We start from the raw sequence: 14,055 nt of genomic DNA, 5'->3' as shown, positions 1-14,055 counted from the left end.
ACAATGCATATTTTTAGCACTGATTACTGTAGTAATGTCGCTGGTCCTCCCAAAAGTGTCAAAAATTTCAGTCAGGGGTCCGATCTGTCCGCTGCAATGTCGCAGTCCAGCTAAAAATCGCAGATCGCCGCCATTACTAGTATAAAAAACAATAAAAATTACATAAATCTTTCCCGTAGTTAGTAGACGCAATAACTTATGCGCAAACCAATCAAAATACGCCTATTGTGATTTTTTTTACCAAAAATATGTACCAGAAAACAAATTATTATTATTATACAGGATTTATATAGCGCCAACAGTTTGTGCAGCGCTTTACAATGTGAGGGAAGACAATACAGTTACAATACAATTCAATACAGGAGGAACTAGAGGGCCCTGCTCGTTAGAGCTTACAATCTAGAAGGGAGGGCAAATTGGCCTAAATTGTTAAAAAAAAATAGATTTTTAAATTTTTTTGGGAATGTTCTATAGCAGAATGTGAAAAAATATTGTTTTTTCTTCAGAATTGTTTTTTTGTTTATAGCGCAAAAAATGAAAATCGCACAGGTGATCGAATACCACCAAAAGAAAGCTCTATTTGTGGGGGAAAAAAAGGACATCAATTTTATTTTGGCACAGCGTTGCACGACCGCGCAATTGTTCGGTAAAGTAACGCAGTGCCGCATCGCAAAATATGGCCTGGTCATTAAGGGGTGTAAATCCTTCCGGTCCAGAAGTGGTTAAAAAAAATAGAAGAGAGGCAGTTCAGCCACTTTAAATAGATGGGTGTAGTTCCACTTTAACTGAAAATGTTGGAGAAACTGATTGGTTATTATGCATGTTTTCTCCAGATGTTGGACATCTACCCCACAATTCTTCATCAGATTTGTAGTTCCAGAGAAGGATCTTCTCCCATTCGCTGTCACACATTATACAGACAGCTCAGCATTATCACATCCAGCCCAAAGGATGCAGAGCTCAGCATAGTCATGATCCTCAATGACATGTAAACATTGACGGTGTCATGGAAGGCTCGCTCGTCATCTGACACGAATCGCCCCTTTAAAACTAGGCAGGCCATTGAATGACATCACTGTTCCCATCATGTGACAGGCCGGCCCCGCCCTCAGAATAACGTCAGTGCATGACTGTGTTTTTATGAATGAAAGGAATCCGTGAGTGAGTAATTCCAGGAAACTGTAACATTACAACTCAGCAGATCTCAGCGCTCCCTGCAGCCAGCGGCACCCGCCATCCCCCCGGGCCCCTCTACAGCCAGCAAAGCAGGTAAGGGGCCCCCCGGCGCCCATGTGCGTGCCCTTCCTCACCCTGGGTGGGACCGCGATCACTCTGACAACAAGGAAATCGTGGTCGGAGCTTGGATCGCCCGATTAGAGGGAGGGAACGGGGAAGCTCGCTCGGCAGATGACACACGGTGTACGATCGGTATTGTTCTCACAGCCGGAGGGATCGCTGCCACCTGCCTGGGGACCTGGCTGGGCTGTGTGTGGTCTGAGGGGTGAGTGGAGATCAGAGGCCCCCCCTTCCCCCATGGGGTGGAACTTCCTCCTCCGGACTGTGCGATCAGTGTGTATATACCGATCGGAGGGGGTGTCCATACTCGGTGCTGATTGCTTCTAGATGAAGTCATGTTTGCTTTCCTCTCGGAGCGGAGAGTGTGTAGTAACATTCCTTACGTAACATCGCCGCTGTGACCTGGGTGTTGTCTGCGTACTACTGACAGCAGGGGAGGAACATGGAGGGAGAACGAGGAAGCACAGCCTCTCTAGGCACCACTATACTCTGTGTACAGCACTGTGTACATGGAGGGCTCACCGGGCACCACTATACTCTGTGTACAGCACTGTGTACATGGAGGGCTCTCCGGGCACCGCTATAGTCTGTGATCATGGAGGGCTCTGCGGGCACCACTATACTCTGTGTACATGGAGGGCTCACCGGGCACCACTATACTCTGTGTACAGCACTGTGTACATGGAGGGCTCACCGGGCACCACTATAGTCTGTGTACATGGAGGGCTCACCGGGCACCACTATAGTCTGTGTACATGAAGGGCTCACCGGGCACCACTATGGTCTGTTTACAGTCCTGTGTACACGGCACATGGTGGGCTCTCCGGGAACCACTATAGTCTGTGATCATGAAGGGCTCTGTGGGCACCGCTATAGTCTGTGTAGATGGAGGGCTCAACGGGAACCACTATAGTATGTGTCATGGAGGGCTCTCTAGGCACCACTATAGTCTGTGTACAGCCCTATGTACATGGAGGGCTCTCCGGGCACCAGTATAGTCTGTGTACATGAAGGGCTCACCTGGCACCGCTATAGTCTGTGTAGATGGAGGGCTCACCGGGCACCACTATAGTCTGTGTACATGGAGGGCTCACCAGGCACCGCTATGGTCTGTTTACAGTCCTTTGTACACGGCACATGGTGGGCTCTCCGGGCACCGCTATGGTCTGTTTACAGTCCTGTGTACACGGCACATGGTGGGCTCTCTGGGCACCGCTATGGTCTGTATACAGTCCTGTGTACAGGGCACATGGTGGGCTCTCCGGGCACCGCTATGGTCTGTATACAGTCCTGTGTACAGGGCACATGGGCTCTCCGGGCACCACTATAGTCTGTATACAGTCCTGTGTACAGGGCACATGGTGGGCTCTCTGGGCACCACTATAGTCTGTGATCATGGAGGGCTCCCCGGGCACCAATATAGTCTGTGTAGATGGAGGGCTCACCGGGAACCACTATAGTCTGTGTACATGGAGGGCTCACCAGGCACCGCTATAGTCTGTGTACATGGAGGGCTTACTGGGCACCGCTATAGTCTGTGTACATGGAGGGCTCTCTGGGCACCACTATAGTCTGTGTACATGGAGGGCTCTCTGGGCACCACTATAGTCTGTGTACATGGAGGGCTCTCCGGGCACCGCTATAGTATGTGTACATGGAGGGCTCTCCGGGCACTGCTATAGTATGTGTACATGGAGGGCTCTCCGGGCACCATTATAGTCTGTGTACATGGAGGGCTCTCCGGGCGCCACTATAGTATGTGTACATGGAGGGCTCACTGGGCACCGCTATAGTCTGTGTACATGGAGGGCTCACCGGGCACCGCTATAGTCTGTGTACATGGAGGGCTCACCGGGCACCGCTATAGTCTGTGTACATGGAGGGCTCACCGGGCACCGCTATAGTCTGTGTACATGGAGGGCTCTCCGGGCACCACTATAGTCTGTGTACATGGAGGGCTCTCCAGGCACCACTATAGTCTGTGTACATGAAGGGCTCACCGGGCACCGCTATGGTCTGTTTACAGTCCTGTGTACACGGCACATGGTGGGCTCTCTGGGCACCACTATGGTCTGTTTACAGTCCTGTGTACACGGCACATGGTGGGCTCTCCAGGCACCGCTATGGTCTGTTTACAGTTCTGTGTACAGGGCACATGGTGGGCTCTCCGGGCACCACTATAGTCTGTATACAGTCGTGTGTACAGGGCACATGGTGGGCTCTCTGGGCACCACTATAGTCTGTGATCATGGAGGGCTCTCTGGCATCACTATAGTCTGTGATCATGGAGGACCCTCCAGGCACCACTATAGTCTGTGTAGATGGAGGGCTCACCGGGCACCGCTATAGTCTGTGTACATGGAGGGCTCTCCTGGCACCACTATAGTATGTGTACATGGAGGGCTCACCGGGCACCGCTATAGTATGTGTACATGGAGGGCTCACCGGGCACCGCTATAGTCTGTGTACATGGAGGGCTCACCGGGCACCGCTATAGTCTGTGTACATGGAGGGCTCACCGGGCACCGCTATAGTATGTGTACATGGAGGGCTCACCGGGCACCGCTATAGTATGTGCACATGGAGGGCTCACCGGACACCGCTATAGTATGTGTACATGGAGGGCTCACTGGGCACCGCTATTGTCTGTGTACATGGAAGGTGCACCGGGCACCGCTATAGTCTGTGTACATGGAGGGCTCTCCGGGCACCACTATAGTCTGTGTACAGTCCTGTGTACATGGAGGGCTCTCCGGGCACCACTATAGTCTGTGTACATGGAGGGCTCTCCAGGCACCACTATAGTCTGTGTACATGAAGGGCTCACCGGGCACCGCTATAGTCTGTGTACATGGATGGCTCTCCGGGCACCGCTATGGTCTGTTTACAGTCCTGTGTACACGGCACATGGTGGGCTCTCTGGGCACCGCTATGGTCTGTTTACAGTCCTGTGTACACGGCACCTGGTGGGCTCTCCGGGCACGGCTATGGTCTGTTTACAGTTCTGTGTACAGGGCACATGGTGGGCTCTCCAGGCACCGCTATGGTCTGTTTACAGTTCTGTGTACAGGGCACATGGTGGGCTCTCCGGGCACCACTATAGTCTGTATACAGTTCTGTGTACAGGGCACATGGTGGGCTCCCTGGGCACCACTATAGTCTGTGATCATGGAGGGCTCTCTGGCATCCCTATAGTCTGTGATCATGGAGGACCCTCCAGGCACCACTATAGTCTGTGTAGATGGAGGGCTCACCGGGCACCGCTATAGTCTGTGTACATGGAGGGCTTACCGGGCACCGCTATAGTCTGTGTACATGGAGGGCTCTCCGGGCACCACTATAGTCTGTGTACATGGAGGGCTCTCCGGGCACCACTATAGTATGTGTACATGGAGGGCTCACCGGGCACCGCTATAGTATGTGCACATGGAGGGCTCACCGGGCACCGCTATAGTATGTGTACATGGAGGGCTCACTGGGCACCGCTATTGTCTGTGTACATGGAAGGTGCACCGGGCACCGCTATAGTCTGTGTACATGGAGGGCTCTCCGGGCACCACTATAGTCTGTGTACAGTCCTGTGTACATGGAGGGCTCTCCGGGCACCACTATAGTCTGTGTACATGGAGGGCTCTCCAGGCACCACTATAGTCTGTGTACATGAAGGGCTCACCGGGCACCGCTATAGTCTGTGTACATGGATGGCTCTCCGGGCACCGCTATGGTCTGTTTACAGTCCTGTGTACACGGCACATGGTGGGCTCTCTGGGCACCGCTATGGTCTGTTTACAGTCCTGTGTACACGGCACCTGGTGGGCTCTCCGGGCACGTCTATGGTCTGTTTACAGTTCTGTGTACAGGGCACATGGTGGGCTCTCCAGGCACCGCTATGGTCTGTTTACAGTTCTGTGTACAGGGCACATGGTGGGCTCTCCGGGCACCACTATAGTCTGTATACAGTTCTGTGTACAGGGCACATGGTGGGCTCCCTGGGCACCACTATAGTCTGTGATCATGGAGGGCTCTCTGGCATCCCTATAGTCTGTGATCATGGAGGACCCTCCAGGCACCACTATAGTCTGTGTAGATGGAGGGCTCACCGGGCACCGCTATAGTCTGTGTACATGGAGGGCTTACCGGGCACCGCTATAGTCTGTGTACATGGAGGGCTCTCCGGGCACCACTATAGTCTGTGTACATGGAGGGCTCTCCGGGCACCACTATAGTATGTGTACATGGAGGGCTCACCGGGCACCGCTATAGTATGTGTACATGGAGGGCTCTCTGGGCACCACTATAGTCTGTGTACATGGAGGGCCCTCTGGGCACCGCTATAGTCTGTGTACATGGTGGGCTCTCCGGGCACCAATATGGTCTGTTTACAGTCCTGTGTACACGGCACATGGTGGGCTCTCAGAGCACCACTATAGTCTGTATACAGTCCTGTGTACACGGCACATGGTGGGCTCTCCGGACACCACTATAGTCTGTATACAGTCCTGTGTACATGGAGGGCTCTCTGGGCACCACTATAGTCTGTGTACATGGAGGGCTCACCGGGTACCGCTATAGTCTGTGTACATAGAGGGCTCTCCGGGCCCCGCGTTAGTCTGTGTACATGGTGGGCTCTCCGGGCACCACTATGGTCTGTTTACAGTCCTGTGTACACAGCACATGGTGGGCTCTCCGGGCACCACTATAGACTGTATACAGTCCTGTGTACATGGCACATGGTGGGCTCTCCGGGCACCACTATAGTCTGTTTACATGGAGGGCTCTCCGGGCACCACTATAGTCTGTATACAGTCCTGTGTACATGGCACATGGTGGGCTCTCCGGGCACCACTATAGTCTGTGTACATGGAGGGCTCTCTGGCATCACTATAGTCTGTGATCATGGAGGGTTCTCCGGGCATCACTATAGTCTGTGATCATGGAGGGTTCTCCGGGGCATCACTATAGTCTGTGATCATGGAGGGTTCTCCGGGGCATCACTATAGTCTGTGATCATGGAGGGTTCTCCGGGCATTACTATAGTCTGTGATCATGGAGGGTTCTCCGGGCATCACTATAGTCTGTGATTATGGAGGGTTCTCCGGGCATCACTATAGTCTGTGATCATGGAGGGTTCTCCGGGCATTACTATAGTCTGTGATCATGGAGGGTTCTCCGGGCATCACTATAGTCTGTGATCATGGAGGGTTCTCTGGGCATCACTATAGTCTGTGATCATGGAGGGCTCTCTGGGCACCACTATAGTCTGTGTACATGGAAGGCTCTTTGGGCACCACTATAGTCTGTGTACATGGAGGGCTCTCCGGGCACCACTATAGTCTGTGTACATGGAGGGCTCTCCGGGCACCACTACAGTCTGTGTACATGGAGGGCTCTCCGGGCACCACTATAGTCTGTGTACATGGAGGGCTCTCCGGGCACCACTATAGTCTGTGTACATGGAGGGCTCTCCGGGCACCACTATAGTATGTGTACATGGAGGGCTCTCCGGGCATCACTATAGTCTGTGTACATGGAGGGCTTTCTGGGCACCACTATAGTCTGTATACAGTCCTGTGTACACGGCACATGGTGGGCTCTCTGGGAACCACTATAGTCTGTGTACATGGAAGGCTCTCCAGGCACCACTATAGTCTGTATACAGTCCTGTGTACACGGCACATGGTGGGCTCTCGGGGAACCACTATAGTCTGTGTACATGGCATATGGAGGGTTCTCCGGACACCACTATAGTCTATATACATGGAGGACTCTCTGGGCACCACTATAGTCAGTGTACAGTTCCTTATACACAGCTCATGGAGGGTTCTCTGGACACCACTATAGTCTGTATACAGTCCTGTGTACATGGAGGGCTCTCCGGGCACCACTATAGTCTGTGTACCTGGCACATGAAGGGTTCTTCAGGCCCCACTATATTCTATATACAGTCCTGTGGACTCTCCAGACATCGCTATAGTCTTTATACAGTCCTGTGTACATGGAGGGCTCTCTGGGTACTACTATAGTCTGGATACAGTTCTGTGTACAGGGCTCATGAAGGTCTCTCCAGGCAGCACTATATTCTGTATACAGTCCTGTGTACACAGCACATGGAGGGTTCTCTGGACACCACTATAGTCTGTATACAATCCTGTGTACATGTCGGGTTCTCCGAACACCACTATAGTTTGTATACAGTAGTGTGTACATGGAGGGCTCTCCGGCCACCACTATAGTCTGTATGCAGTCCTGTGTACACGGCATGGTGTATTGAATGCGTTTTCATCCCTGGTCACCCGGGGGGGGGGGGGGGGGGGAGAGACGTGTGACACGCTTAACCACTTGACTTCCAGGCCTATTTCTTATACTTTTGTTTACATGTAAAATTCAGTATTTTTTTGCAAGAAAATTACTTACAACCCCCAAACATATATTTTTTTTTTAAGCAGAGGCCTTATAGACTAAAATGGTGGGTGTTGCAATTTTTTTCACATGGTAGCAGCAGTTTTTCAAATGCAATTGTTTTTTTTAATAAATACGCTATTTTTGAATTGTAATGCAAAAAGAAAATGCATAACCCAATTTGTTGGTAAAATATTAAAGATGATGTTACACCGAGTAAATAGATACCAAACCTGTCGCGCTTTAAAATCGCGCACACTCAAGTGGCGTAAATATTACTATCCATAGACGACGATTAAAAAGCCTTTACAGATTACCACTTTAGATTAAGGCCTCATGCACACTGCTGCTGTTAACCTCATGTTTTTTAGTGAGTTTGGGCTTTTTTATTTTTTTATTAACATTCCTTAAACTCTCTACTATGTAATCCTATGTGTCCATTAGCAGTTTATCAGCAGGTAAATTTATAGGCTGTTGTCTGAACGCCCTAAAATCGCGCTAAAGGGCAGTTCTTCTTCCCACAAAAAACACTGGACGCTAAACGCACATAAACTTGAGGCATGTTTAGCACTTCAGCGTTTATTTCAATGGGCAGAATAAATTAAAATTCTGGCCAATGAAATAAACTCTGTTAAACTCTTTTGAAAATAACGCTGATTTTCTCCTGTCAGGATAAATCGCATTTACAAGAAACCAGTGTGCATGAGGCCTTACAGGGGAGGTCTGGTGCTAGAATTACTTGCCGTGATCTGACATTCGCAGTGATACCTCACATGTGTAGGACAATTGCTGTTTGCTTGCAGGACCATCGCCTACATTTGCCTTTGTGTGAGAGGGGACGGGCACTTTACATTTTTTTTTAATTTATTTTTATTTTTACACTGTCTCTACATTTTTTTTTTTTGGATCACATTTTGCTGTCACAAGGAATGTAAACATCCTTTGTGACAGCAATAGGTATGTATCAGGTACTCTTTATGGAGAGATCTGGGGTCTATAAGACCCCAGATCCCTGCTACTCCCCTAAAAGCATTTGATCACACCAAGATCGGTGTGTTTTGAATGTTTTTGATTTTTAAAAATGGCACAGTTTTCATCTGGGTAAACCGGAAGTGATGTCAGGTCATTGCTTCTGTGTTACCATAGCCCAGAGCTGATCAAAACCAATTCATCTTTGTTCGGCTCTCCGATCAACCGGTAAGAGCGCCAGCTGGTCAACATGGGACTCCCTGTGGGACGGGACATCCCAGGAAAGGTGCAGAAGGGGGCGGGGGGGTCATTACCTCCCGCTGCTTGTAAAAGCAATCCAGCTAGTTAGTTGCTTGGATCACTTTTATGACCACTGAGACGACCACCGCCTGTGAAAGAACAATATTGGGATGATGCCTGCAGCTGCGGGCATCATCCCAGTATAACCATTTGAAGTCCAAGGAAGTACGAGTGCATCCCTGGTCAGCAAGTAGTTTAAAAATTCACAATGTGTTTTTGGTGCAATTTCCTTGACTTTATTGGAAAGTGCATTTTCATTGGCTATAATAGTGTGTTTTTGGTGCATTTTCCAAACCGGGCTCTAAAGATGCAGCAAGCATTACACTGCATAAAACACAGAGGACAGATGGGAACAATTTGGTTTTAAAAGGTCTATTTTTCAATCTCATATACATTAAAGTGGTTGAAAAACCCTTACATATACCCAGTGAAAGCGACTAGCCTCAGGTGATACGCAGAAACAAAACAAATCCTTCTACTTGAGTTGTACCTAAGGTCTTCTCCCCTCTACATCCATTCAAAGTTCTAGCATTTATAAACCTTGTCTGAGCTGTCAGAAAAGGGGATGCAGAGAGCTGACATTATGCACCGCAGAGCTCATTGGAGGGAAGAGACACAGGGAAAGAGCGGAGACTATCCATCAGCTTGAGATCCCTCCCCTGTCACCTTTTTTCTCTTGGTGTCAGGAAGACATGTCAGAAGTGATTCAAGCTGGTAGCAGAGGAAGGAAACCGCAGACAGAAATGACACTTGGTGCTCTGGATTGAGACAAATAGACAAATACAAACTATAGAGTAATATGCTTTGTTGATCTTTCATGTCTGAGGTTTACAACCACTTTAATTTTCATTTTTTTGAGACTTCTTTTGCTTTATTTTCACCAAGCTAGCAAGTAAGTCTGTTATTTTTCAACTTCCTTTATCAAACAAGTTTTTCTAGCAACAGTGGCAGTTAAATGGTTTGTCTCAATCCATTAACACTGAACTGTGATTCCAAACCCAGTTTCTATAACTGCTTAAAGTGTTAGCTGGAGTTCAACTTTAATTTGTTAGTCAAGTCCATGCTGGCCATTCACTGTTGCTTTCTTTTTTTCAGCAAATAAAATACTGATTCTTCCATTGACATAAACAAAGTGGATGGAGGAATCCCTTCCACCAAACCCAGATCAAGACTTTGTATTCTGACAACGGCACCCGCAGCTTTCAGAATACACTGAGCAGTGGCTGCAGCTGATTGGATGCAGCCGCTAATCAACAGAAAATGTTGCAACATGTCCCTTTAAGGCCCCTTTCATACATACGGTCCGTTCAGTTCATCAGTTCAGTCCGTCAAAATCCATCCTTTTTTTCTCCATCCGTTTGTCGTCAGTTGTCATCCGTTTGTCGTCAGTTGTCATCCGTTTGTCGTCAGTTGTCATCCGTTTGTCGTCCGTTTTTCGTCCGATCCGTTTTTTTGACGGATGAAAAATAGGGCATTCATCCGTTCAAAAAAATGGACATTGACGGAAGCAGATGAAAACGGATGTTAACTGATGATCATCCGTTGTCATCCGTTTTTACATAGAGATACATTGATGTCCGTTTTTCATCCGTCAACGGATGGATGACAAACGGACAGCATGTGTGAAAGGGGCCTAACAGAAGGTCAACTTCTGTCGAGTAGAAACTGACACACTCTAATTGACATTCGGCCATTTTCTGCTGAGCTGGCCAATTTTAGATCAATGTTTTAAGTAGCTTAAGGCTGGCCATACACTATACAATTTTCTTATTCAATTTGCTTTAGATTTACCTTAAACTATGTAGTGCAAGGGCCTGCCTGACCGCATACAAATTGAAAGTGTTTAGGTTTGACCCTATATTACATGGTTTTGGTAAATCTAAAGGAAAGTTGAGCAAGAAAATTGTATAGTGTATGGCCAGCCTAACACTACCCTCTTTCCATACTGTTATGGCTATTGTCCAAAGGTGTCTCCATTGCTCCTTCATCCAGAGTGGAGTCATCCTAGGCTGCAATTCACATCTGAGTGTTTTGTAGCATGAAGCTTAGGCCTGGTTCATACTAGTGCGATATACTTTAAGGGGAGCCCCTCAAAACACCTGAAAATGAGTGTTCTTTTTATATAGAGCAGCCCGAGGTGTCAAATTGTTTAAATATGCTGCATGCTGGTGTCAATATACCAAGGGCTGTAGAATAGTAATAATTGGAAGGGGTTCCCTGAGACCCTGAAGCTATTTCAAGGGGTTCCTTGATGGTAAAAAGTTTGTAGACTGTAAAGTGTTGCAGGATAAGTAAATAGGATTACCAATAATAATAGATGCCCTCTACTATCCACTTGGTATTGCAGTCTGCGTCTAAAAATAATAAACAGTACAAAGGGAAATACCCGACACTAAAAAGGAACATAAATATTGTTGTCACATACTGTAGTGCAGTGGAGCTAGCATTTACAAGTCAGCAGAAATACGAAGTGTGAAGCAGGGCTCTAAAGGTTCTCCTTTAGAAAGTTCAAGCTCAGCACTTTTTTGTCTGCTGTGTAGCACTGACCCATCAAGTCAATCACTAACATAGTAACCCATTGTCAAAACATTTTTTTTTTTCTTGGGTCATAGTTTGAGGTTCGTTAATGATAGGTTTCAGAAAATCATTTGTTTTACACCTACAAAAGAAAGCCTTTGTTTGCCATACCAGCTACCAAGACCCATGCCTAGGGCACTTCTCTACAGGGGGGCTTCTTCTCATTCTATTTAGAATAATTGTTCCTCATGGTAAGAATGACAATTGGCTGCTAGTCCATGAGCTAAACTTTGAAAATCTGAAATGATGAAAAAGGCGTTTTTATTTTTTTTTATTTTGTATGTCTTATTTAGGTTTTACAACAAGACAACTTGCAGAATATAACCCTTTTTGTGACCGGAGTTTTATTTTAATTTATTTTTTAAAGCTTTTATGCCCAGACCAAGTCCTGTATAGCAGTGTCAGTATGCAATCATTAAAGCAGAAGTAAACCCACCAATTTACCGGTTTCTGAAAACTGTTTATTTCAAGGCATGTCTATGGTAGTAACTGTCACATTTACTAGTTTGCTTACGTTGGCTCAAAAAGGGAACCCCCTTTTGGCAGCCCTCAAATGGCAGGTGTCATAGCCAGTCACTTGCAAAGCACCATGGCAACTGCAGATCAAACGGAGGCTAAGATAATGCCGTCCGGGGCTGTGAAGGATTCAAGGGTTTAGTTCATCTTTTCTAAATTCCTTATTTCGTTTTTCTAATATACATAAGAAGGTGGCTAAGAGAAAGTTATAAGAAACAAGGGAATGGTATCATGTAAAATTGTGTGACATTGATGCACATCATAGTATAGATCTCTAATTATGTATCATGTAATATTGTGTGACATTGATGCACATCATATGCCTCGTACACACGCAACGATTATCGGCCGACCGATCGTCCGACTTTTGTCCAGAGTGGTGTTTTGTTGGTTGGAATGTGCCTAGACTGCACACGAATTTTCTCGGCCAACAAAAATCTACTTCAGAAGTGATGTCATGTGATGGTTGACTTTCCGTGTGTTTTTTCTTCTCGGAGCATGCCCAGTCTTGCTCATCAGATTTTTGTCTGCCGAAATCTGTACTGACTGACGGAAAATCGGCCGTTGTGTTGACGGCCCAAAAAAATTTTATAGCCTGACCAGATTTTTTTCGGCCGAAAAGCCGGAGTCGGTTGTCAGAAGCATCATACTAACAAGCCGAAAATCGGCCGATCGGACGTTGGCCGAAAATTCCCGGGCAATAATCGATGCGTGTGTACGAGGCATAACAAGCCGAAAATCGGCCGATCAGACGTTGGCCGAAAATTCCGGCCAATAATCGATGCGTGTGTACGAGGCAATAGTATAGATCTCTGATAACATTCCTTTGGTGTGGAGAACAGGTAAATGTGGGGCATATAAATAAAATAAAAACCTTCACAAGCGATGCAAGTATGCACTGTCCCTAATGCAGGGAAAAGGTTTAATATGTTGGGGTTAGGCAAAAGAAGGGGTATAGGGAGGGGAAGGTTAGGTTTTCACCCCCCGAGGGACATTATGTAGCTAGAGCTTGAGTATAATCGAGAGGAGAAATTGGTATAAGGAAGCCAGTAAGGCCCTGTTCACATACAAGCGACGCTACTTCGCACCGCGACCTCCGAGGTTGCGGTGCGAGCAGCGCGCCGCGACTTCGGAGCGGCCACCACGGACTTCATAACATTGAAGTCTATGGCGGTCGCCTCCAGGTCCCCCAAAGAAGCTCCGGACCCTTTTTCTAAGTCGGAGCGACTTGTGTCGCTCCTATTAGAACGGGTCCGCAGCTTCCCTATGGAAGGCGACCTACGGCGACCTGTGAGGCGACCAGGTCGCCTTAGTGTGAACGGGGGCCAAGTCTCCCATGGTTTTGATTTCCTGGACCTTGAAGATCTGCATATGTTATGGTTGGTAGAGATGGTGACTTCCACTTTATAGGTATACAGGCCCTCACAGTGTTTATGAAATGTATGAGAATAGCATGTTTGTATCTTGTTTGGATTAGGGTCAAATGGAGGAGCAGAGCACCCTGTTCTATATGAAGTTCTTTGGTTAATTTAACCATAATTGGGATTACTTCATCCTAAATTTGCTTAAGGATGGGGAAATTCCAAAAAAATGTGAAGAAGCATACTAGTGCTTTGGTGGCAGTGCCAAAACAAGGCAGAGCTTTCGGGTAAAATATGACCTTTATTGATCCAGAGTCCAATAAATATTTTGGGTCCTTTTCTTCCTTCATCAGGTAGGTGGGGTGAACCCTTCTAGTTGCCTTATTACAAGGGCATAAGTATTTGATAGACTGTCACACTGTTTCATGGTCCAGGCAAAGTTGTTTGAAAGCTGAGAGTTGGTGGTTTATTGGTCAGCCATGAAATTACTATGGAGAATGCTATGGACACCCTTAAGCCTCGTACACACGCAACGAATTTCCGCCGACCGGTCATCCGTCTTTTGTCCAGAGTGCGTGTCGGTTGGTTGGAATGTGCTCTAGACTGCACACAAATTTTCCCGCACGACAGAATTCTA

The 14,055-nt window shown here is 47.5% G+C and overlaps 1 protein-coding gene across 3 annotated transcripts in view; it reads left to right on the top strand.

Annotated features, from left to right (window-relative positions):
* The first annotated feature begins 993 nt into the window (after window positions 1-993).
* The window catches only part of MAFF (MAF bZIP transcription factor F), a 68,618-nt gene continuing 55,556 nt past the window's right edge, over window positions 994-14,055 (top strand). The window contains exon 1 of one of the 3 annotated variants that reach the window (XM_082265855.1): window positions 994-1,269. The gene's annotated coding sequence lies outside the window, so the exon portion shown is untranslated. The other 2 variants (XM_082265857.1, XM_082265856.1) reach the window with 2 other exon arrangements.

This window comes from Pelophylax lessonae (assembly GCF_965119305.1).
Source record: "Pelophylax lessonae genome assembly, chromosome: 8".
Taxonomy (NCBI): domain Eukaryota; kingdom Metazoa; phylum Chordata; class Amphibia; order Anura; family Ranidae; genus Pelophylax; species Pelophylax lessonae.
Note: the sequence above shows the minus strand (reverse complement) of the source record. Positions and strands in the feature narration are given on the sequence as shown.